A 27,507-nucleotide genomic window follows, 5' to 3' on the forward strand; every position below is an offset into this window, starting at 1 on the left:
ATTAGCAGCGTTTAGATGGAGAGATTTGTCTGATCGGGACGATCAGACTTACGTGGAGGGCAGTGTCACGGATATTAACATCACTAAGTTATACCATCACTAAGGCGATGCTAAGGCCACGATAAGCAGTATTTACGTCAGTAATCAAATCATGTATACACATATATAAGGCAGCCGAAAGATGTCACACACAGATGCATTTACTTATACACCTATGTATGCGCGAGAGACTGTAAACTACAAACATTCACATCAATAATTCAATCATTATGTATCTACATAAACGAATAAATAATTGCGTCTACACATATGTACGTATACGAGCAGCGGAACGGCAATGCACAAACACATGCATATATCTTATCTGGCGATTTTGTAGCCGAAACTAACTAGTAAGTTCTGGAAATCGAAGAGCCTAGAAGTATGCAGCGTAAACTATAAAAGCGGGGCAGGTGAGTAAGAAGTAATTCAGTTTGATTTAAGATTTCGATTAAGCGCTATCTAGCGAGCTATAGCAGAATTATTTTGAATAGTAGAGTTTCATTTGAGATATCAATCAGTTTGGTTATTAAGCTTGCTATTCGTTACAAAGTATAAGTGTTATTGTGAAGCACTGTAATATAGGCCATTTTTCAATTATTCAATATTGGAGTTATTTATTCAACAGTTTAGCGATACGAACTTAGCAGAGGATTGCAAATAAAAGGATTTGCAAGTAAATTCGTTACAATATGTTTGCGAAATATAACTATATCAACTTTACTTCCAAAATACCATTACAACAAGCAATTTGAAAAATCAAAAATATTTTAAAATGGGCGTAGCACCTCCTCTTTCTTGACGAATCATTCTTCTTCACTTCGAGAAAATCTAAAACTTAATGAACTGTACCATAGAATCTCTTAGCTGAATATGTAATATTCGGTTAGACCCTTCCATGTTTTTTCCCCTCACTGGGTGTGCATCTCGGGCCCCTCAGCCCTGATTCCCTACCTTGTGAAGGTATTCTCACGAAGCAAATTCAATATAGGTTTTGGATGCTTAAATACAGGGCGGCATCTACTTGGACTGTCACTAGAGGTTTATTTGTGCATGAGGCCTTTTAAGCCAACCCCGCCAGTCGCTCCTGACCCTTTTCCGTGTGGAAATTTTTTTTTGGTTTGTCAGCCACTGAGTGCGCTTGTAATTCCTTACTGGTTAGTAAAATATTTTAAAGACCTAGTGTAGGTTTATTATCCCAAATCAGGGTTTTCCACAAAATGAAGCTTTCCTTCAGAGCCAAAATTACTTACCCCCAATTAAGTAACTCATTTTAAGTTAGCGCTAAATATTTATGTATAACTTTCTAAAATTTATATAAGGGTCAATGATAAAATTTAGTTAAAAATGCTAACTGACAAAAAAGCCATGCTATGTTCAGTCGTCCACATATTGAAGCACCACTAGAACTATAAGACGCTATGCTAAAAGCTCATACACATTGTAGTGCCATTTTTCTTTATCCATAGCGCGACATATTTTCACCAGCTGCTTTCCTTCAACTCATTCACTACTCTCAATTTGAATAATTCTTTATATTCTTATGAACTTTCATGCTTTTGGCACTCTTTAGCCGCAAGGACATCATGCATATTTCATTAGTTTTAGTCCCACAGAGCGTAAGCCAAGCAACAGTAGTTACAACTGAAAGTAATGGCATCAGCGATATCATCATTAGTCATCATCAAAGAAGTAGCGAATGCGTCCAAGGCGTGAAGTAGTACGTGCATTGCTGACACGTTGACACTTAGGAGCTCTGATATATACCTTGTATGTATATATGTACCTGTTTGCATGTGTGCGTACATCGGAGGATGCTTGAAGTTGTTGCAAAGGTGTCACGTTGTATCAAGCATGACACAATTATTGCATAACACAACGCAATAATGACACTTTGATGTTTGGCCTGTAAGGCATTTTAACCCTGCATTAACAGTTGGGCTTAAAACAACTAGTTTTGTGAGCAAAATTATAACTCCTTTAACAATATTTCCTTAAAATTGTTAAAAAAAAAAACGAAAATTTTTATATAAATAATATAATATCAGACGTCGAAGAGGGAAAACGTAGCATTGAAAACTTATGCTTGTTGCAGGAAGTGTACAGAATATACTTATGAGTATATCGCCGAAACCGCGGGTAAAAGCTTTTACCTCAATTTAACCAAAATATATTAAACAAGGAACGAAGGCTAAGTTCGGGTGTAACCGAACATTACATACTCAGCTGAGAGCTTTGGAGACAAAATAAGGGAAATTAACCATGTAGGAAAATAAACCTAGGGTAACCCTGGAATATGTTTGTATGTCATGGGTATTAAATAGAAGGTATTAAAGAGTATTTTAAAAGGGAGTGGGCCATAGTTATATAGGTGGATGTCATTTCGGGATATCGCCATAAAGGTGGACCAGGGGTGTTTGTATGATATGGGTATCAAATGAAAGGTGTTAGTGAGTATTTTAAAAGGGGTGGGCCTTAGTTCTATAGGTGGACGCCTTTTCGAGATATCGCCATAAAGGTGGACCAGGGGTTACTCTAGAATGTGTTTGTACGATATGGGTACCAAATGAAAGGTGTTAATGATTATTTAAAAGGGAGTGGACCTTAGTTCTATAGGTGGACGCCTTTTCGAGATAACGCCATAAAGGTGGACCAGGGGTGACTCTATAATGTGTTTGTACGATATGGATATCAAATTAAAGGTATTAGTGAGGGTTTTAAAACGGTGTGGCCCTTAGTTGTATGTGTGAAGGCGTTTTCGAGATATCGAACAAAATGTGGACCAGGGCGGCCCAGAAAATCATCTGCCGGTCACCGCTAATTTATTTGTATATGTAATACCTCGAGCAGTATTCCTGCCAAGATTCGAAGGGCTTTTGATTTCGCCCTGCAGAACTTTTTCATTTTCTTCTACTTAATATGGTAGGTGTCATACCCATTTTACAAAGTCTTCTCTAAAGTTATAGTTTGCGTCAATAAACCAATCCAATTACCATGTTTCATCCCTTTTTTCGTATTTGGTTTAGAATTATGGAGTTTTTTTCATTTTTCGAAATTTTCGAAATCGAAAAAGTGGGCGTGGTCATAGTCGGATATCGCCCATTTATAATACCAAGATAAAGTGAGTTCAGATAAGTACGTGAACTAATTTAAGTAAAGATATATCGATGTTTGCTCAAGTTATCGTGTTAACGGCCGAGCGGAAGGACATTTTGAAATTTTCTTTTATTTTTTTATTTTGTTGGCCATACCATTACTGGAGGTGAATGTTGACATAATTTACTTATATACTGTAAAGATATTCAATTTTTTGTTAAAATTTGACTTAAAATTTTTTTTTTTAGTTGGGCGTGTTCTGCATTCGATTTTGCTAATTTTTATTTAGCACATATATGGTGATAGTAGTAACGTTCCTGCCTAATTTCATCATGATACCTTCAACGACTGCCAAATTACAGCTTGCAAAACTTTGAAATTACCTCTTTTAAAAGTAGGCGGTGCCACGCCCATTGTCCAAAATTTTACTAATTTTCTATTCTGCATCATAATGTCAACCCATCTACCAAGTATCATCGCTTTATCCTTCTTTGGTAATGAATTATCGCATTTTTTCTCTTTTTCGAAATTTTCGATATCGAAAAAGTGGGCGTGGTTATAGTCCGATATAGTTCATTTTAAATAGAGATCTGAGATGAGTGCTCAGGAATCCAAATACCAAATTTCATCAAGATACCTCAAAATTTACTCAAGTTATCGCGTTAACGGGCAGACGGACGGACCGACGGGCGGACATGTATCAATAAAATTTTTCTTCGATACTGATGATTTTGATATATGGAAGTCTATATATATCTCGATTCCTTTATACCTGTACAACCAACCGTTATCCAATCAAAGTTAATATACTCTGTGTGCAAAGCACGCTGAGTATAAAAAGTAATAGTGAACTTTTCTGTAGGAGTACTTGCGTCAGACGAAATAAGTTTTGTAATTGATATTAGAGAAAAGTTGTAAGTTTACAAACGGCGATGGTTACTAGGAAATAAGTTTTGGATTTTTTTTTGGAAAACTTAAAAAAATTTTGGGTACAAACTTTTGCTCACTAGGAAGTGTGCTTATGCTCTATACAGGTCATCCTTTTCTGTAGGAATTCTTGTGTCAAATTAAACAAATTTTTAGCCATTCAATATAGAAAACTTAAAAAATTGCAGTTACCTTATATTGTTGTGATGGGATCAACAGTACACGAAAACAGTTTAAATTGTTGTAATTGTAGAAACATGCTTGGAAAGTTTAGGGGAGAACTACGGATATGGGCAGTGTTTGGTATTAATGAATGTGTGCGCTCCGGTACTAAAGCTTTCTGGTATTAGCCTGACTGCAGCGGCAAAAATGTTTTTGGACCCTTGCGTTTACCGGATGAATGGTTCATACAGTTTTCGAAAAACCCTCCCTCGAATGCATGCAATCAGTCCAAATTGGCAGTAGCTAGCAAGAGTGATTGTACGTTACAATTTTGCTTAAATCATTCTCGCTGATAACTCTGCTTCTAAACCGGAAGAAGTCTATAGAAAATATTTTTATAATTTTTGGTTTTGGTAGTGCACAAAATATAAAGTCAGTCCACAAAGGGTCAATGCCTTTTTTACAATTTTTTGAAGTCAGAACTCCTACCAAAACAAAATATTTCAGTTGTCAATTATACCTTTTTTGAATTGCGTTGCATTTGCCCAAGTTTTTCAGCAGAATGAAAAAACTCATTTGAATGAAAACAAGAAGCGTTCATTCAAAGCTTCTTTTAAACTAGTCTTGAAACTTGGAACATACTTCAGAGCTCGATGAAACAAAAAGCGGAAATTTTGTTTTGGGATTCAAGTAACTACTCTTTGAGGTCGACAGTTAAAGCCTTACACTTAGTTCATGGCATCGCGAGAATATAACAAAAGTAGGCAAAATGTCCGGCAGGTGGTGCACGGTTCGAGATAGTAACAAAAATTAGTACGAGCCCACAACTGTTGGGAGTGGATAAATTGAAATTTAAAATCGTTGCAAACCATAGTAAACAATGTTTAAAATTTAGTTAAGAAGACAATTTAACACATTTGATGAAAAGTTTCGCTAGGTGTTGTACGGATCTACACTCTAAACTTGTTTGTTGTTTTTATAAATTTCACACATAAAGGCAATCCATAAGGCCTCCTATTCGCCGTATGTGCTATGCTTTAATAAAATATTATATTATATTGAAAACCATGATTCAATTACTAGAGGTTTGTTCTCCAAAGATGACAGAGCTTTGACACTCCTAAATTGAAAAATCTGGACGGGTTGCTTTTACGAAGTATGGAAAGCGGGGAATAATTCCATCCCCTTCAGCGAAAATTGTAGTAGAAAGGTACCTTTATTAGTATATTAGTAGTGGTAACAAATTTGTAAATGTTTTAGCGGAAATAATTAATTTTCTACCAAATATTTCGTGTACTGATATAGAGTTATGTTGGTTTGGTCATTCTTTCATAATTTCTTTGAAGAATGTCGTACGTTAGAATTTTATTCAAAAATACACTATCTAAAAGTTTGTTTCAAAAACTCCCTATATGAGCATAAGTTCAATGCAGACATAAGAGGAAGTTAATGAAAATCTTTGTGAGATAAGGCGTTCTTCACTCTAATTCTAGTATAAAGGGTTTTTGAAACAAATCCTGAAATGGGAGATTTTTGAAAAATATTTTGAACAGACACCCGACATGGGGTGATACTCTACTCAGCAGCGCAATGAACTGACAAAAACTTTGACAGAAGATTTAAGCCCTTTTGCGGTCGTGTTACGTTTATTGGGCTTTTTATTCTGAAATTTCGGACAGCTCTCTTCCAATTAAGTATTCATGGAAGTTCTCCGGATAAACCGTTAATTTAGAATATTCGGAACACGTTCGTTTTATGCTTCCTCACGAGGTCCGAATATTCCAAATAAGTATATACCAATATTCCAAATATAAAACGATTCCAAAAATTCTTAAATGGCGACGAATGTTCCTAACATACGGAATGAACACGCTAACATGCTCAATGAGTACAATTCGTTTTGGCAACTCCATTATTTACTTCTGACATTTTTAAGTGCATCGATTTTTGACGTTGAATTTTAAATTGGTTAAGGTTTCGTTTGCTCATAGCTTTACGATAGTGCACGATTCCTTAGTGTCCGTACTTTTCATAAAATTACCTATGTTCAGTCACATAATAGATCATAGTTAATAAATTCATCATAAAATTTAAAAAAATATTCTAAGCAATTATGCAGTTCAGTACTTATCGGGTATTTGTAAACTGATTTCTTCCTATTTCTACTACTAATATTTTTCGAAAAATCGCAAAGAAACAACACAGCTAAGGGATGTAATTTCGATTTGGGAGCAAAATGGCTGCAATTGCCGACAAATTTGTCAGTCGAGCAAACCTCTTGTGATTGAATGATGACTAGAAACCATGGAAACAGCTCAAACCTTAAAATGTTACATCAAAACGATACTCTTGTGAATTGTACAATAGTTAAGAGCGCCGATACAATGGGTGCTGTCAGCGAAGCGTTTCCGTCAGCTGAGTGATAGAAATTTTGTTTTATGAACGGCGATTTGAGGCAACTGCCAAATGAATCAGTTATTCTTATATTTTCAATAAAAGGGCTTCTTAAATTATTTTTAACACAATTGAGGAGTTGCGTGCAAAAATGGTCGGAGATCCATTTTTGCGTAACACAGCTCAATAGAGAGAAGAGGTTCAGTTTTATACCCACACCAAATATAATTTTGTTGCCTCTGGAACTGACTTCGTGATATCGCAAAATTTGAAGTTCTGTGCTTATTTTTTGCTTTGTTCTTAAAAAAAAATTTAAGTTACTCACACTCCCGTACAGAGCGCCTCCCCATATAAGCTATGTTAACGTCACCCTATTTTCTCAAATTTTATATATACCCTTCTAAACATGAGAAGTGGGACATAAAACATTAACATACAACTGTTGCTTCTATGTTATATGCAAAAAAGTAAATCTATCACAAAAAAAATTGTGAAAAACGGATTTTATCAGCATATACATTATATATATATTAAATGCATGCTATATATTAAGAAAGCGTTTCAAGTGCTACAACAACAAAAATGTTATATCACCTCAAATGTTTAAAACGAACATTTCAAAACTTGATTTTCAAACAAGATCCCTTTTTGCACGGAACTCCTCCATTGTATTGATAACCCACATTTTAACATTCCGAAAGAGAGGAAAAAATGTATGCTCAGTAATTTGACGTGAAATCCATACAGTTGAGTGCATCAAATTTACCCAACATTTGATCAAGAGTTGTGTTTACTGAAAGCCCCAAATGCAACAGAGGTGAAAATAAAATAGAGAAACATAAATTGGTGAATTTTGATTTTGAAATGTTAACAATAAATATTGTTAACAGGCCCTGGATTCTGTAAAAGTGAGTTTTGAAATGTACACTTTTTTCTTTTGCAAATTATATGACAGAATATACATTTCAAAACTCACCCTAGAGATTCCAGCGTCTGCTTATCGGAAACAAAACTGCACAAGCACATCCGACTTTGACGTCATTTTGGGGCTAACGCTATCTCGGCAACAGGTTTAAAAACTTTCGCAATCCACAGGCCACTCAACGGGAACGCCAAAGTAAGGCAAAAGGAACTCAAAATCTTACATTTTGGCATGCCTTGTTACTCAATTCTTTAGGATGTCTTCTAATTTTACATTTTTCTCAATTCAATTAAATTTTTTCTACATCTGAAAAAATTGTTCTGGAATTTATATACGTTTGTTATCTTCTTTATGGCTTATACCGATACAATACGTCACTTACTTGGTGGATAAGGATGAAGCTGGCAAGAGAGTTGTCCGTTTTTATTTTAACGGTAAATGCCAGATAGGCCACGTCAATAGTTGCATTCGTCATGCTTTGCCAGTTTCCTACTTTTGATATACAGTGGCTCCTAAAAGTATATAGCATTCGAAATTATTAAAAGTTAAAAATATATTTTCTATTTGCCGTAAACTAAACAAAACTTAAAAAATTCACATTTCTCAGCTCAAAAAATGTTGTTTTTTTCACTAGTAATGAAAAAAAGATCTTAGTAAATCCTCTTTAATACTTTGTATGAAACACCATCATTTTTGGAAACAGCTTTCAAAGAGTTTGGAATAGATTTCAGCAGCTTTCTGCAAAACTCTGTCGGATGTTTTTCCCACCCTTCGAGCAAAAGAGCTTTAAGATAATTTTTCAACGAAACTTTATGTTTGCGATTTTGATCTTCCAGTTATAACCAACGATTTTCTATTTGATTTACTTCAGGAATTTCGGGAGCTGTTGGTAAGTGTTTGGTGTTGAAAAGTTTCCACATTTTAACATCATTGACGCCTTTTCGAGATATCGACATAAAGGTGGACCAGGGCTGACTCTAGAATTTGTTTGTACGATATGGGTATCAAATGAAAGGTATTAATGAGTATTTTAAAAGGAAGTGGGCCTTAGTTCTATAGGTGGACGCCTTTTCAAGATATCGCCATAAAGGTGGACCAGGGGTAATCTATAATGTGTTTGTACGATATGGGTATCAAATTAAAGGTATTAGTGAGGGTTTTATAAGGGAGTGGTGGTAGTTGTATATGTGAAGGCGTTTTCGAGATATCGACCAAAATGTGGACCAGGGTGACCCAGACTATCATCTGTCGGGTACCGCTAATTTATTTATATATGTAATACCACGAACAGTATTCCTCCCAAGATTCCAAGGGGTTTTGATTTCGCCCTGCAGAACTTTTTCATTTTCTTCTACTTAATATGGTAGGTGTCACACCCATTTTACAAAGTTTTTTTCTAAAGTTATATTTTGCGTCAATAAACCAATCTAATTACCATGTTTCATCACTTTTTTGTACTTGGTATAGAATTATGGCATTTTTTAAATTTTTCGTAATTTTCGATACCAAAAAAGTGGGCGTGGTCATAGTCGGATTTCGGCCATTTTTTATACCAATACAAAGTGAATTCAGATAATTACGTGAACTGAGTTTAGTAAAGATATATCGATTTTTGCTCAAGTTATCGTGTTAACGGCCGAGCGGAAGGACAGACGGTCGACTGTGTATAAAAACTGGGCGTGGCTTCAACCGATTTCGCCCTTTTTCACAGAAAACAGTTATCGTCCTAGAATCTAATCCCCTACCAAATTTCACAAGGATTGCTAAATTTTTGTTCGACTTATGGCATTAAAAGTATTCTAGACAAATTAAATGAAAAAGGACGCAGCCTCGCGTATTTTGAAATTTTCTTTCATTATAAGCTTTTATTTAGTTTCACTTTTGTTGTCTGTAATGGAATCTTGCAAGTTAAATTTGATACACTTCCCGGTGTCCGATTGAGCTGAAATTTTGCACACATGTATAGCTCCGATGACAATGCAATATTACTTTGTTAGAATTCGACAAATTAATCGATAACACAGTTATCGGTAAAGATTTGTATTTACTTTGGCATAACACCCTAAGTCCCATACAAACCCGCCGGTACCTATCCGTGGATTGTGATATTTGGACGTGGTGAATCACGCGTGTCACGCGTGGTGAATCTCAACGCTTGCGAAAAGCGGTGACACAACCCTCTGTTGTATTTCTGTGTATAACCAACATAGCTGAATTTTTAAGGCTGTTTAACTCTGTAATCTTTTCTGTAATTTATTTTGCTTTTGGAAAAATTACCTATTTGAAAAAAGCTGGCTGAAAAATATTGGCATAACAGCTTAAGTTAAATCAAGAATGGAAAATCTTGGAAAATTTGAGCATATGTGGCAATTTCGCGCGTCCGTTGAAGGAAATATTGACAATCTGCTGATCATCGCTAAGAAATTAGCGACATTCCATCAACTAAGCAGCACTTTAGCAATACTACTGTTATTATTTGGCCGCTCAAACACACAAATATTAATTGTGCATTAAATCTAAAATATACAAATACACCATAATAATTTACACGGCCAAAGCCATAATAATTCACACGGGTCATCAATTCTTTCTCTGATTCAAAATCTGAACTACCAGCGCTACCGTCAACAGCTCAGTGTCATCATAGCTCAGTAGCGCAAATAACACCAAACTCGTGCCTGACACACAAAAGTCGTTTCACTCAATAGCGCAAGTAAAATGTACTACGCATTCACTACTAAGAAGCGTCAAAAATTCGCTTGGAGTAATTTCGTCAATGAGCTACCATTGAGCTGGCACCGCATTGGCGCTGGCGCCATGCAATTTACATCACTATAATTGCGCGAATGCCCAGGCTTATGACTTCAATACTTATATTTACAATGCTTTAAACTTTAAATACACCTCTGAAGTTGCTGCGCATAAAATGTGTACTAATAAATTCCAATACGCATTATACGCAGATGTAACTGATATATGTGTTTTTGTTTCACCCCCTATACTTATATTTAAAGCTTTTCTAAGAACAAGCTTCTATTACTTGTTATTAAAACGAACTAAAAAGTAAAAAATAAAATTAAAGAAAAAAAAACTTTTAAAAAATAAGCTTTTATTATTTTGGTTAATAAAATTAACTAAAAAGTAAACAATAAATTGACTCTAAAGAAATATAACACTTTATAAGTTCATTGTAAGCTTAAGCGATAATTAGGCTTTTTCGTCTGCGACAAAAAAATTCTATATTGTACATAATTATATATTTTTAACATTAAAACTTTACACCTAAATTATTAAATCTTACAGTTTATATCACAGTCCTAATTGTTCTAATAATAATAAAAGCTTATTTTTAAAAAGTTTTTTTTTCTTAAATTTTTTTTTGTATTTTGTTGCACCTTATCATTACTGGAGTTGAATGTTGACATAATTTACTTATATACTGTAAAGATATTCAATTTTTTGTTAGAATTTGACTTAAAAAATTTTTTTTTTTAATTGCCGTGTTCGGCATCCGATTTTTCTAATTTTTATTTAGCGCACATATAGTAATAGGAGCAACGTTCCTGCCAAATTTCATCATGATATCTTCAACGACTGCCAAATTACAGCATGCAAAAATTTTAAATTACCTTCTTTTAAAAGTGGGCGGTGCCATGCCCATTGTCCAAAATTTTACTAATTTTTTTAATTAAATTTAGATTCTATGGCGATAACTGTTTTCTGTGAAAATGGGCGAAATTTGTTGAAGCCACGCCCAGTTTTTATACAAAGTCGGCTGTCTGTCATTCCCCTCGGCCGTTAACACGATAACTTGAGCACAAAGGGATATATCTTTACTAAACTTAGTTCACGTACTTATCTGAACTCACTTTATCTTGGTATTAAAAATGGCCGAAATCCGACTATGGCCACGCCCACTTTTTCGTTATCGAAAATTTCGAAAAATGAAAAAATGCCATAATTGAAACATGGTGATTGCATTGGTTTTTTGACCCAAAAATTTAGCTTTGGAAAAAACTTTGTAAAATAGGTGTGACACCTACCATATTAAGCAGAAGAAAATGAAAAAGTTCTGCAGGGCGAAATCGAAAGCCCTTGGAATCACGGCAGGAATACTGATTGTGGTATCACATATATAAATTAATTAGTGGTACCCGACAGATGATGTTCTGGGTCACCCTGGTCCACATTTTGGTCAATATCTCGAAAACGCCTTCACATATACAACTAAGCGCCACTTCCTTTTCAAACCGTCATTAATACCTTTAATTTGATACGCATATCGTACAAACACATTATAGAGTCACCCCTGGTCCACCTTTATCGCGATATCTCGAAAAGGCGTCCACCTATAGAACTAAGGATCACTGCCTTTTAAAATATTCATTACCACCTTTAATTTGATACCCGTATCGTACAAACACATTCTAGGGTCACCCCTGGTCCACCTTTATGGTGATATCTCAAAAATGCGTCAACCTAACTATGGCCCACTCCCTTCTAAAATACTCTTTAATACCTTGCATTTGATACCATGTCATATAAACACATTCCAGGGTTACCCTTGGTTCATTTTCCTACATGGGTATTTTCCCTTATTTTGTCTCCAAATCTCTCAGCATAGTATGTAATGTTAGGTTACTACCTTTATATTAAGTCCCTTTCATGTTTGTCCCCTCATTTCCATACGAATTTTTGACCCACGGAAAAGTCTTTTTCGGTAACTTCCTCTTGAGCTAAACATTAAACGCTAGGTGGTCTGCTAATTGAGATAACTACAAATCCCTGAAAAACGAGGGGAATATTGCGATGGATTTTTGAGTAACTTGCCGGTGAGCTAGAGATTTAAACTTAGGCCGTGGGTGAGAACCCGGTGACAAGGCAACATTTGATCAAAAAAATTCCGCTAGGTGGCGCATTTCATTTTTCCATTTTTAACTAACTTCCCGGTTACCTAGAGACTTGTAACTTAGCACATAGTTCGAGACCCGGTGACAATACAATTTATAGAAAACAAAGTTCCGCTAGGTGGCGTGCTAATTGTGATAACTACTACCCCCTGAAAAACGAGGGGAATCTTGCGATTGATTTTTGAGTAACTTGCCGGTGAGTTATAGACTTGAAACTTTGGCCGTGGGTCAGAACCCGGTGACAATGCAACATTTGATCAAAAAAAATTCGCTAGGTGCAACGCGGATCGAGATAGTAAGAAAACAAATTTTAATTTGGGAATTTTTCAACCTATTTTTAACTAATATATAGCTTTTCATGGCAGAAATACACTCGGATTGATTGCCAAACACTGCCGAAGGGCGACCCCGCTTAGAAAAACTTTCTTCTAATTGAAAACCCTTATTTCTAAAATTTTGATTTTGCTTTGCCCAGGGTGTGAACCCAGGGCATTCGGTGTGGTAGGCGGAGCACGCTACCATAACACTACGGCCGCCGCCATGAGGATTATCTTCAAGTTATTTCCGATCAAGGCAGTTAATTTCGGACTTTCGTTCGTCTATCAGCCGCTTAACCCACTATTCTTTATCATGAAGCTTCTTATACTTTGGTTTTCTTTGGTGAATTTTTGCGACCAATGACTTAACAAGTGGTGAATCACGGGTTCTGGTGAATGAACTATTAGTGGTGGTGATGCACCACAGCCAAGAGGTAATTATCTAAATAAATTATGTTGTTACTAGACTTTAAAATTCTGCCGGCAAAAAATTGTTATGCTTATTGAGTTAAGCCAGAACTACATGCTTAGCCTCGTGAGCATTGCAGGCGTTCTAGAATTCCACCTTGTTTGTTAGCTATTCAATCTACACAGCTACGAGCTATCGTGGTGAAAGTCGCATACGCCTGAAAGTATGAAAGGACGCGCATGGAGTTGAGCCTGAAAGGCCTTTAAGGCCAAGTCCTTTCAGGCGTTCGCAACTTTCACCACACGGAGGGAAATCTATGGCTCAATCACCCTCAACTATTGATACTACATTAAATAAAAATTGTTAATCCTGTCCCATCAATAAATATGGATATGCTGTCACTGTACGAATGATGAATCAATATTGAACTGGTATCCAAACAAAGTATGCGTAAGAAATCAATTAACTATTGATAAATTCGGCATTCTTAAAAAAAATTTAATTTGACATTTGGATTCAGCATAATTCGAACCCTGTTCTTCTGGGCTATAAGCCCAGTGCTCTACCATTAGGCTACGGCATGTCATGAAATTTGCAGAGAAATATTCAAATATATGAAATATAAAAAAATTTTAAATCCAAAAAGCATTTCAACAAGTTGTAATATTGCTCTCACGCCAATATGAAATATGTAATACAGTGCCGTCCATAAATATATTTCGTATACAGATAAAAAAAGTTAAGTCCCCTCAAAAAAAATTTTTTTTATAGCGATATGACTTTTTATTAGATGCAAATAAGATTTGATAGTGGATCCATTCCAAATAGATATCGCACGAAATACGTCGCTATCAATAGCAAAAATGATATAGCAGCAGCCCAAGCATTTCCCTCAGTGCACGATTTTTAGATGTGTAAATTGAAAGCTGAAAGCTGTGAAACTAACCATAGCAATAAACAATGCAAATACAAGACACAAACCCTTCTGGTTAAATGCCACTATATCCAACAGATGTCGCTGGGCGGTGCACCACAGCCAAGAGAAGACAGATTAATATCTGCTGGATATAATGGTCATATACATATAAATAGAAGGGTTTGTGTCTTAGGAATTACTTAAATTACTAATCAAAGTTGCAATTGCCTTTTTGTAGGCAGTACTAAAAAATTGAAAATAAAAAGATGATAAAAAAATTTTAAGGACTACTTTTATATAAATGGACCAAAAAATTGAAGGCAAGTTTTCCTTTAATACAGACATATTCTTGTTGAATTTTGACTAAAAAACTTTAACAATAGCTCTTGTAAAAGAATTTTGGGATTTAAAACTATAAAGGTGGAGCGCAAAATTTCAATTTAAGGCAAACCGTGTACTTGGGATTAACTAATTGATTATTTAAAATTTAAACAAGCGCTCTAACTTTCTAATTTTAAATCCAAAAATTATTTTACAAGAGCTATTGTCTATTTTTTGGTCCGTTTATATAAAGGTATTCCTTAAAATTTTTTATCATCTTTTTTTACTTACTACAGTACACGTCTTTGAAAATACTGGATCACAAATTCCAATTTTTTTTTCTGCACCAGAGACGCCATTATGAAATTCTTATGTAAAATCACACCCTGATTCCGAAAATCAAGGTTATTTTTAATTCTATGGTAACGTTTTTGAGATATTTACGAATTACCGTTTTTTCAAAAAAAAGCTTTTAAAAGGTAATAAAATTTGCTATAAACTGTACATACAACACTTTTTGTTAGGCCTTGCAGATTCAAAGACAACGAACGATTATTGCGGATTTTTTGAATTTTTTTTTTTTTTTTTTGTAAAAATATAAAAAAAAAATTGTATTTTGCGAGGAAGGATCTCGAAAACTTTTTATTTTTTTGCAGATTTTTTCCCCTCTAAGCTCTGTTTTATTACAAAGAAAAAAAGCTTTCATTCAACAAAATCGATGGACTAATACAAAAGTTATAAGCATTCAAGTGAATATATTTAATACTTAGATACCCTACTGGTGATACATATGTATTAGTAATTGTATATCAGTTAGTTAGCAGGTAGATTTTCGAAGGGTTATTAGATACAAAAAACTGCTAGTGTCGTTTTCTCAAACCCAGGTACACTTCAAGCAAGAGCATATTTTTAAGACAGGTAGGGAACCTTTTTGTCTAGGTAGGCTTGAATTTTTACTTGATCTAAGTATAAATAATAGTACATGCGCCTTGTTCCTTCATAATATCTGCAAGGCTCTCCGGACACTGTTCAGTTTATAACCCGTCATTCACTTAAAAATATAATATGAATAAAAGGGCGCTAGAGTTTGAGTGTACAAATGATCCAGATATGTTCTGTTTCATCTGCGGCCAATTTATCATTAAAAGGATGCGACGTGTGTTTTCAAATATTTTGAAAGTTACATACCATAAGTATTTTGGAATTGAGCCTAAAAACAATGAAAAACCATGGACATCAAATACTGTGTGCACCATATGTCGCGTCGAATTGATTTTTTCGGAAACCGGAACAAAAAGGTGCGTTGTAAAAATTAGGAATTAATGCATAGCTGACTAATTTCTGAAACTATATATTTAGGCGACATATGAAATTTATTACATCAATGAAGTGGAGGGAACCAACTTGCCATTCAACGGACTGCTATATTTGTACTACAAAAGTACTTGGGGTTGGAAAGTCAAGAAAAGTAACCTAAGCGAGCGTATCTACAGTGTCATTACCAGAACTAAATTCAACGGAAGCTACGTTGCCAGAATCAAATTTAACTTTAGTTCCGGCTCCAGTTTCTTTGTCAACAGGAGTGTCTGACTACGCGGCATCATGTTGTACTGGATTTCAAACGGAAAACTAAAGAAACTCTTTGTCACAAGCACGACTCAATGATTGGATAAGGGATTTGGAATTGTCAAAGGAAAAGGCCTAACTACACGGCTCTCGTATGCAACAATTTAAATTTGCTTCATCCGATGTTAAGGTAGCATATTATAGAACTCGCCACGAACAATTTACCAAGCGATATACGAAGGAGGACAGCGTTTATTACTGCAAAGATATTGCTGGTCTATTCAAACAGTTTGGTGAGCCATATGATTCAAAAAGTGGCGATTGTTCATAGACGGCAATAAATTAAGTTTAAAGGCCATATTATTGCATATTAGCAATCAAAATCCTTTTATCCCGATCGCGCATGCAGTAAATACGAAGGAAACGTATGAGATAATGCAAAGATTGCTCAAGTTGATCAAATACGAAGAAAATGATTGGAAAATATGCGCCGATCTTAAAGTCGTGGGAATGCTATGTGGTCTACAAAGTGGATGCACAAAATACTGTTGCTTGCTATGCAAATGGGATAGCCGAGCTCGTGAAGACCACTACATAATAAAGGATTGGCCAGAACGAATCGAGTTTCAAGTTGAGGTGGATAACATAAAATACTCCCCACTTATAAAGAAGGAAAAAATAATTCTACCTCCGCTCCACATCAAGCTCGGCCTTATCAAAAACTTTGTCAAGGCTTTGGACAAAGAAGGCGAAGCTTTTCATCATTTGAAGACAATCTTTCCAGAGATTTCAAAAGCGAAAATAAAGGAAGGGATGTGATAACAAATAGGGTAGAAGGGGAAGGCTTCGACATGAGGGAGGCTTCGACTTTTTCAAATTTGGCTGCCGTTATTACTGCCATTGTTCTTATTCCACCAATAAACAGTAACCAAACTGAGTGTGACGCTGTCATGAAAGCTATTCAGTGCTTGTTCAACGGCGATAGTATGCAGACGAGATTTTTTATTTTTGAGAAGTGTTGATGTAAAAATTGCTGGTAAGTATTCGCGTGTAAAGTGTACAATATAGAATATATAACATGAGTTTTCTGCCCATTAATATTGCAATAAAATTAAGATTTATTGCTTTTAAAGACTTTTTCAATAACACTAAGATGTATATTTTGGAGCAAAAAATCTGAAATAAGTGCACGGGGGAGGGTTCGACAATATGTTTTGGGAGGCTTCGACAAAGTTTTTACTTAGCTAGTAATATTTTACAGCCATCAAGATGCCAAATATCTACAAAAGAAAGTTCCCTGAAAAGATCATCAACGAAGACAAAATGAAAAAAGCCATCGAGGAGATAAAACAAAAAAAAGAAACCCCATCAAGCGCTGCTCGGAAATATAACTTGAAGCGGATAACACTAATATCTCGAATTTCAAAAGAGCAAACAAATATGGGAACTGTTAAAGATTTTCAGTCGAAGTTTTCTTCCAATCAAGTACTTACAGCTGCCCAGGAAAAAGATTTAACGGTTTACTTCAAGAAATGTTCAAATCTTTATCATGGATTGACGTAGGACTTGGCTAGACGATTCGTTTTTGTTTTTGTTATTATGTTCACTGACAAAACAAATTTCTTTTACACTGGTGTAGTCGTGGAAGTTGAAAATTCGACGTGCGTCGCGAAATTCCTCAGACATCAAAATAAAACCCAATATTTCTATGAACCGATTGTAGAAGACAGACACTTGGTTTCAAAGCAGGATATAATAAGTATATTGCCCACAACTGAACATCCACCAGGAACTTCACGTGCGCAAAGCAAGTTTATTTTTAACTTTGATTTTTCAAATTTAGATGTTCGTTAAAAGTGCAGTTATACTTTACTTTTCGCTTAAATTTTTTATGTTTTTGTTCGAAAAATTTGTTACTGTATTGAAATAAATAACATCAAATATGAATTAAAAATCGTATTTAGAGTTTTTTCCAACATCCTTTTTTTATTTTGCTGGTTAAATTGCTATATTTGATAAATGTCGAAACCTCCCACCCAATGTCGAAGCCACCCAGATGACTGGCGAAGCCTCCCCGAAAAAGGGAGGTTTCGTCATATTTTTTGTTTTTGGTTATTTGATTATAACTTAGAAAAAAAAGCATGTGGAATATTAACCACAAATCCGAAGTGTCATAAACGTACATGGCATCAGTAAATATGAAAGGAGTTATCTATTTCTCATTCTAGTTTCTCTAAAAAAATCATTTTCTCGTAACCTGTCGAAGCCTCCCCCCTCTACCCTAACCATTTCAAAGAACTATTGTCACCAGTGGAGGCAGCAGCGTGGGTTTTTTTGGAAAGGTCGTTACTTCTTTTTTAGGCAAACACAAAAGTCCTAACTACGAGATGATAGTGAACGACTTAATCAAAAACTATGCGGAAATGGGTAAATAAAAAACATATTTAAGACCATTTTCTCAGTTAACTTTAAAACATATCTGCCCGATAAACAAAAAATTTGTATGACAATCTTTAAATTTACATGAGAATATATAGCCCTAAATCTGAATTCTTCGACCTGTTCCGAAAAAACAAGAACGAGAAAATAGTAAACAAAAAATTTGTTCTGAATTGAAAGATAAATCCAGCCTAAGATAATTATATACCAATGTTTAACTTATGTATTTATCTAATATACTTTTTTATTTTCTTTCAGGAGTAAATATGTCTTTAAAAATTCATTTTCTAGACTCCCATTTAAACGAAAGTGACGAGCAAGGCGAAAGGTTTCACCAGCAAATGAAAATGATTGAAAGTCGGTATCAAGGATTCTGTGATGTCGCAATGATGGGTGACTACTGTTGGTTTCTCATAATAAGAGAAACCGATCCTAATCTAAATAAACGTCAAAACAAGACACATAAATTTTTCAATTATAAAATAAGATCATAGAGTTAAGACATAATCATATATACATATGCTATTATTTGTAGGGTACTTAAGATTTACTATATGGATATATTTATTTGAATGCTTATAACTTTTGTATTAGTTCATTGATTTTGTTGAATGAAAGCTTATTTTTTTTTTTTTTTTTTGTAATAAAACAGAGCTTAGAGAGAAAAAAATCTGCAAAAAAATAAAAAGTTTTCGAGATCCTTCCTCGCAAAATACAAATTTTTTTATATTTTTACAAAAAAAAATTAAAAAATTTGTAATGATTGTTCGTTATCTTTTAATCTTAGGGCCCAGTAAAAAGTGTTGTATGAACTTTTTATTGTTTATAGCAAATTTTATTGCCTTTTAAAAGTTTCAAACCGTTTTGGAATTCCTCAATTCGTTCTTGAGATATGTATGATTAAGTGGCCCAATTTTTTTTTTTTTTTTTGAAAAAACGGTTATTTGTAAATATCTCAAAAACGTTACCATAGAATTAAAAATAACCTTGATTTTCGGAATCAGGGGGTGATTTTACATAGGAATTTCATAATGGCGTCTCTGGTGCATTTTGGCTGTAAACCAGTGAAATTTGGTGTTTTTTAATTAAGCAATGTTATAAGTAGACAAACTATTATTATTTTGATAATTGAATCTACAATTTGATATCTAACTAAAAGTACGTGCTGTCAGTAGAAAACGGCGTGGGTCATGACAGCGATGTATTGTATCTGCTGAGCTCACTACTGCGATGTTTCGAATCTAGATTAAATTGAAGTAATTTTTCACCTAAGTTCAGTTTGGTACTCTTTAAGGTGTTAAAAATATTTGTACTTATTAGCAGTTTTGGTGATTGTGAACATTAACCACATACTTTTCAAAAACGCATCTTGAGTGAAAAGGGGAGACAGCCTAGAAGGTTTAATATGGTCATATTAATCGGGCTAGCACCTCACGTTGCCGGAACAAACCGGAACCATATCCGGCAAGGGACCACCAACATTGATATCACTCCCCAAAACCTTCGTATTGCATATAGAAAATGTAGATAGGTGGTAAATGAAGAAGCAGAAAACCACGATAATATGAATGTGGACTTTGCAGATATTACGGTATGACTACATATAAAGTATTTGAATTGTAATATTGTATTGGCAATCATACAAAAATGGGAAATTTCGGTTTGTTGTGTAATATTTACCGAATTATTCGAATTCAAATAAGTAAGTTATTTCCATCAGAATAAGTTTTCATTCACACAAAGGTTAAAGTATTTTAGTGCACCCCGATGAGTCGCTTGCATATACACTTGTTGTTGGACTGGAGGGTCCTGAGGGGAGGGTGTGAAATAATTAATTGTACAATTTATGCTAGAAGAAGACATAAAAACGGTGCCAACTGACACTTCATTCATTGCTAATTTTGATAAACATTTTATACCGTTTATAAGATTACCTTATTTGAACCAAAACCTTAACTTATTTGGCCAAAAGCCCGCCCCACCTCCCTTCGTTCGAACTAAGTCATTACGTGCGAGTTACGTGCATTTTGCACGTAACGGCATACTGAGGACACACGGTACGGTTTTAAATTTTTTATGCCAAAAATTGTCTACTGTGAATATTTTTACCGAACGCATCTCGCATATTTTACAGAAATTGAATTAAATTCACTTTCTTATGGTTAGGAAGCTCTGAAAGATGAAATAAGTGGCATAGAGGGCTCTACTCGTTAAAAACTTAACAGCATATTGTCAGCCCCGTCCTTACTTGTTATAATTCTATTTATATTTTTTAATAAAAAAATACGTTAAGTAAGCAGTAATTACTTTGTTCCGCCAAATATAAGAAAAAACTTAACGCCGGCACATATGGCTCGTCTTGTCATCGAAACGATATTTCATCACTTTCTTCATTTTCGAAGTTTTCTGCTGTTGGTGGCACTTGCTTTTTTATTAAATATCTGATAAAAAAATTCTTTTGTGGCGTTGTATGCAAAATATTTCCTTACCTTTTCATTTCTACGTTGTGTAAGTGATGACACTTGATAATCGATTAATGTTTTATTATCAGCTGATTACCAAGCTGCCACATCATCATAACGAAAAAAAATAAAATAAAATGTCGATGTCATTTGATACATACATTACAAATTTCACAATCCGAGTTGCCCAAATAGATTTGGAGCCAAAAAAGGGCAAACATTTTGAAGAGGGCCAAAAAAAGGGCTAGGGGCTAAATTTGAAAGTGAAGAAATTTCAATCGTGGGGATAGCAGCTTATAATTTCAATGCGTATCCAGCCGGTCGGGTGATGTCATGATTTTTTATAGAGAACAGGTACCTGCAGACAAAAATTTCAATTGCTATAGAAAGCTAACTAACAATTGATATCATCGAAAAATTATCGATTTGTTATCTGATTGTTGCCAATTTCTTTCTTATTGTGGTGTTATGGAAAATATATCGATTTTTTATCAAAAAGTTATCGATTGTTTACCGAAAAATTATCGACATGATATAAAAGGATTTCTTTTCCGAAACATAGATTTCTAATCGGAGTGTTACCAATTTGTTATAAAAATGCATCCAGTTTTTATCGAAAAGTTATAGACTTCTTATGGGATTGTTACCAATTTTCTACCGGTTTATTGTCAGTTTTTTTAACGATGACTAATCGATTTGTTAAAAAACAAATCCCAATAAAACCTAAAGATCTAAAACATATCACACACAAATCTATGACACATGTGTAAGTCTTCGAAAACAGCCCATTAGAAAACAATAAAAGACGATGATAAGCTGTCGGTATTGGTTGTTACCGATAAGAAGCCGATGACGCTCTTCTCAAAAAGCCCGTAACTATTTGTTTCCGGTTAAGTTATCTTCGTTGTGGTTTACTTTAAACTCTTTCAACTTTCAATATTTAAATATAATAAGGTACATCTCATAGCATCAGGTTAATATGTCAAAAAAAGGACATGGAAAAAGTTTCAGCTGTGATTGAATCTTCATGTATTTTTTGGGGCTAACTATGCAGGGAGAATCTTAACTGAATATAATTTATTTTGCACTCGTAAGAAAATATGACTCGTTCGTAACGGATATTTCTGGAATTTCTGTTAGCGCATCGATTTAATTGCCACTTGGCTGTCAGAGAATATGGATACCTTGCCAGTTATGTTCCTAACCTCGAGTGATTTGCAAGCTTGCCAAATCGCTAATAATTTTTCTTTAAATATATTACAATTGATGGCAGTTGGAATGACTTACAAACCGGCCGTAAGACTAAGGAAAAATTATGTATATACTAGGATCAAAAAAATGTTTATTCATACAAGTAAAAATATCAATTTCAGGAAACCAATGGGTTGTGGAGGGCTGACTTTTCCCTCATATCAAGGTGCAGATTTAAACATAAAAAGATCCACCAAGCTACACATCAATTGATCAACAATGTTGCGATAGACGGACAGCATTCCTGCGGTGTTCTAGATGTGCACACGATTCAAGAAAGATCACTATGTCCTACAAAATCCGCGCAAGCCTGCTAGCTGAGAGCGCAAGTCAACCATGCGGAATGCATGAGCAGCTGAAAAATCTTTGTAGGGAATCTCATGCCGCCGCCGCTGTCTATAGATCGGAGAAGGGCGCGAAGACAAAGATCTTGAGGAACTAGCCAACAGGAATAGTGCCTAATTTTACCAAATCAATTTCCTATAGAAAACCTCTGACTAAAAACTGATGTCTGGAGAGTAAATTATGGAGGGAACCACTTGAACGAAAGCAGCCACGAAATATCCTGGGAAAATAGTAACCGCTACCTCAAAATCTGATGATGGATTCCCTGCGAGGACAGCAACTGCTTCAAAATAAAACCAACAATTTTAGACACTTCAGGTTCTATAACAAAACAAAAAAGGTAGTGTAATAACTCACCTGTTATACTATGCGTACACATTAATGAGTCACACAAATAACTTAATAAAGTATATTTAATTATAGTTGAATGTTGCACAAATATTATGGGCTCTTAGCCAATGAGTTCACAACCTACTACCAACTACTCGCTGGTCTTCATCAAACGTCATCCACTGTCATGAGTGCACGCACACACATACAGGTCTATACATCTCTCCCTTATTTTTGAGTCTCCTTTCCAGCTATGACTTTGAGGCAGTGGGGATTGGTGATGATGAAACTGTTACGCATTATGCGGTAGGTGTTGCTGACGACGCCTCGCTTTGTGGAACCATGTCACTTGCGACCTTCATTGGTAATGTTGTCGTGGTAGCAAACGAAGTGGTTAATTCGTTTTGGTGTTCTCCTGAAACAGAAGGATTAGCGTTTTTGGTAACCGGCAGTCTTTTGACATGGCTTATGTTTCTTCTCAACGTCTTCCCATTCGCCGCTATCGTCACCTCGTTTCCATTCACTTCCTTTACTACATACTCCGTTGGATCGAACTTTGATGTGAGTTTGTGTGCTATTATTAAACGTTTTACTAACGAGCGGTTCATATTCTCGACCTCTTCATTAGCCTGCGGCCAGTATGGAGGGGTTGTGATTAGTTTGTTGAACGCATCTTTTTGGGGTTCATCCCAAGTGAACCTGCAATTTGGCTTCAGTAAACATCTTAACGATTCAGTCGTGCTAGCGAGATCGGGTTTGAATTTGCCTACGTACGTTACCAACCCTAAGAAGCTTACCAGCTCTTCCTTTGATTGTGGAGCCCGAAAATCCCTGATCGTCTGGACTTTACTAGGATCTGGTGCGATGCCCTCATCGGATAGCAAATGGCCAAGAAACTTGAGTTGCCTTACCTTCCACACACATTTCGCTTCATTCAGTAAGATATTGTTCTTTTTGAATATGTCTACCACTTTTTGACAGCTTCATCGTGTTCTGACTCTGTTCTTCCGAATATGATGATATCATCTATGTAATTTAGTGCATTTTTGCACGAGCATACAAGTTTTTCTATCACGCGTTGAAATATTTCAGGAGCTGAGTTTATTCCAAACATCAGCCTTTTGTAATGAAAGACGCCCTTGTGTGAGATAAACGTGGTGATGTGGCGGCTAGACTCGTCCAACTCTAACTGGTGGTATGCCCATTTCAGGTCAATTCTTGAAAAGAATTTGGCTCCTCTTAGTTTGGTCATAAATACCTCAAATGTGGGGAGTGGATAATTCTCGCGTAATACGGCTTGAATTGCCCTGCGCATATGGATGCACAGTCTCATTTCGTCCCCTTCTTTGACGACAATCACTATTGGTGAAATCCACGACGTGGGTCCCGACAACGGCTTGATTATATTCAGTGCAAGCATTTGGTCTATTTTATCTTCGACCCTCTTCTTCAAAGCCACAGGGACTCGTCGCATTGATAATTTAATTTTCACCCCAAGCATTTTTGGGAAAGGTTCTACTCTATCCACCCGATTTACGTTTGTTCCCAGCTTCAGCGCTCCTAGCTTCGTTGTCGCGCCCTAATAGTGACTGGCATCCATTTTCGATCACATAGAAGGTAGCAATTATTTCTACATTACGTATCTATCGGTGCTTCAAATACTCGCAGGACATTAAGTGTTTGGTTCGACGCATAAGCTTTGAAATGAGTGGACGAGTCTTTTCGTTCATTCCATAGAACTGCTGCATTGTTCTTTAACAATTTAAAATCATTTTCACTAACCAAATTGAATCGCGTACCCGAGTAAATAATCATTGGTATGTCACAACCCCCAATGTCACATCTCAGGTTTTCATCATCAGACGCGTCATTTGTAATCTTGAAGCAATTCAGCTCTCGAACTTCTTCTTCCGGTTCGCTTTCGTCCTCTACATTACGAACCTTAAACGACCCTGATGACCGCTTTTTGGGTGAACTATGTCCACTGCTGTTTTGTTTGCGCTTTTTGGTCTTGCATTTTCTTGCGAAATGTCCCACCAGACCACATTTGTTGCATTTTAGGAATCTTGCTGGACATTCAAGTCCTTATTCCCGTGACCTTTCTGACCGCATCTCATACACTCGTCGACATCATGTCTCCCTTCGGATGTTTTGGCTGAAATCCTGCTGAAATTTTTCTTCGCTTGATTTTGTGAACATGGACCCCGATTGCTTACTGATTTGCTCGTAAATTTGACAGGACTCGAATATTTCACTCAGACGCTGTTCCTTTTCGAGCCATTTCCTTTTAAGGTCAACAGGGGCCCAAGAAACCGCGCAGTTTTCCCAAACTCGCACTTAGACACTTGATTTCTAAGACGCAACAAGTATTTATTAAAATTCTAGCCTTCGCTAGGGGACAGATTACGGAACAGGTGCCTCTCAAAAGTCGAGTTACGCTTTGGTGAAAAATATTCGTCGAGCTTATCTACCAGTACTTTGAAAATATTTTTCTTCCCATCGGATTCAACCAAAGCACCCGGAATATTAAATGCCACCTCCTGTAGCTGTGGACCGCCCAAATGTAACAATTTTTTCTTTTTTTTTTATTTCATCAATATATCTTCTGCCTGAAGATATAAAGAGAAGGACCTATGCCACTTTTCCCATTCTAATCGTATCAGCGCTCTATCAATATTATCGCACATAAACGGGCGGATTTATGTCATTTTGTACAATTAAATGTACTTACTTACTTACTTACTTTCGTCAATTAAATGTACTGCTTCAAATTTATCTGAAATCAAATAATTAAGTTACACTTTTATATGCCCAATTAAATGCGCAAATTTTCTACCTATGGGTTGCCTCCCACTCGGTTCGTTTTTAACCACTGCAGTGTCTTTAACACCTGCACCACTGACAAAATTCAATTCGTCACCTCCGATTCGTGTCTGCTCTAGACAAAATTTAATTCGTCACTTGCAGTCTGAAATCCGGTAATTAGATCGGCTTTGATTATTTCTGATATGCACAATTGCATGTGCAGGTTTATTTACTCTACCTTCGATTTGTTTCTTTCGCTTATCGTATCTATTTATCAATAGCACAATTTAATGTCTCTCAGCTTTAGCAAAATATCTGTAATGAAACATTTCCTTGTTACCAATACTGCAAAATCAGCGAGTACGTATTCGTTTGAACAGAATCCACAAAAGAAAATGGCCGACACTGCCGCCACTACCAATTGTGAAAATCTAATTTTCGATCTCATCCTCGTCTCCACTGTAATAACTCACCTTTTATACTATGCGTACTAGGCCGGGTCGATTTGTGGGGAGGCAAAAAAATCGCCCATTGATCTGTGAAAATCATATTCTAGGGATCAAAATAAGAAACTTTGCCGAAGGAACCATACCTCTAAAACGAATTCTGATGTCCCCCCCCCCCCCCCCCCCCCTTTGGGTCGTAGGGGCAAATTTTGAAAAATCCCACTTTGAAATGCCTATGTTTTTTCTTTTTGGAGTTTATTTTTCTCTTTAGAAATTTATTTAGTCAGAACATATGTAAATGAATTTAACTTTGTAATAGAAAAGAAATTTAAAAAAATAATTACATATTAGCGTTTTTACAAGCCCCTTTTAAAACCAAGGCATCACTGTGATGCATTTGCATGTCGTAAACATAGTTGTGTGGGTTTTTTTATTTAACCATTTTAAAAAATGAAGGTATCACTGTGACACAATTGCAGATCGTAAAATTGCTTGTGTTGTTTTTTTTTAAGCCACCAGAAGACACAGCAGGTAGAATTGAAATTGCCCCTACCCAAAATTTTCTTATTTTGATCTTTAGAATACGATTTTCACAGAGCAATGAGCGATTTTTAAATCGACCCGCCCTAAGGCGTACACATCAATGAGTCACACAAATCCGTTAATAAAGTATATTTAATTATAGTTGCATGTTGCACAAATATTATGGGCTCGTAGCCAATGAGTTCACAACCATACACCGGTAATTCATATATTCAACTACTCAGGTAACTAACAACTACTCGCTGGTCTTCATCCAACGCACGCACACGTACATACAGGTCTATACAGTTAGAATAATTTTGGAAAATTTATAGATGAAAAATGTTAATTGTGAAATGATGAAATGAAACTCGAACAGAGGCTCTTATCTCTTGTGTGTACAATCCAAATAAAAATATTAGTCTTGAATCGTTTTTGTAACTATGTCCTCTTTGCGGGTTAACTATAACAGCTTCGTTGTTTGTGGTGATTTTAATGTAAACCTTGTTCGAGATATTCATACTGTTAGCTTGTTGGAAGAGATTGCTGGTGCTGGTCTACATTTTGTGAATATGCTTGTGCCCACGATATATTGTACAAACAGTTCTCCTGGTTTACTTTATTACATCTGACCCTAGGGCTGTTCATAAATTTTACCAAATTTCTTTTATTGCAGGCCATGACTTGTTGTTTTGCACCCTTGACTTGCCTTTTGGTTGCCGTAGCACAAGTATGTCGTATACATATAGAGATCTTCGCTATATTAACCATAATGATTTGCTTTTTGATCTATCAAGGGCAGACTGGTGACAATGTTGGTATCATGCTATTGCTAATGATAAGCTAATTTATATGAACACGGAAGTCCAAAAAGCATATAATAACCATGTTCCCGAACGTCGAACCAAGTCTAAGTCTACCTCTTGTG

This window comes from Eurosta solidaginis, chromosome 3, assembly GCF_040869045.1.
Source record: "Eurosta solidaginis isolate ZX-2024a chromosome 3, ASM4086904v1, whole genome shotgun sequence".
Taxonomy (NCBI): domain Eukaryota; kingdom Metazoa; phylum Arthropoda; class Insecta; order Diptera; family Tephritidae; genus Eurosta; species Eurosta solidaginis.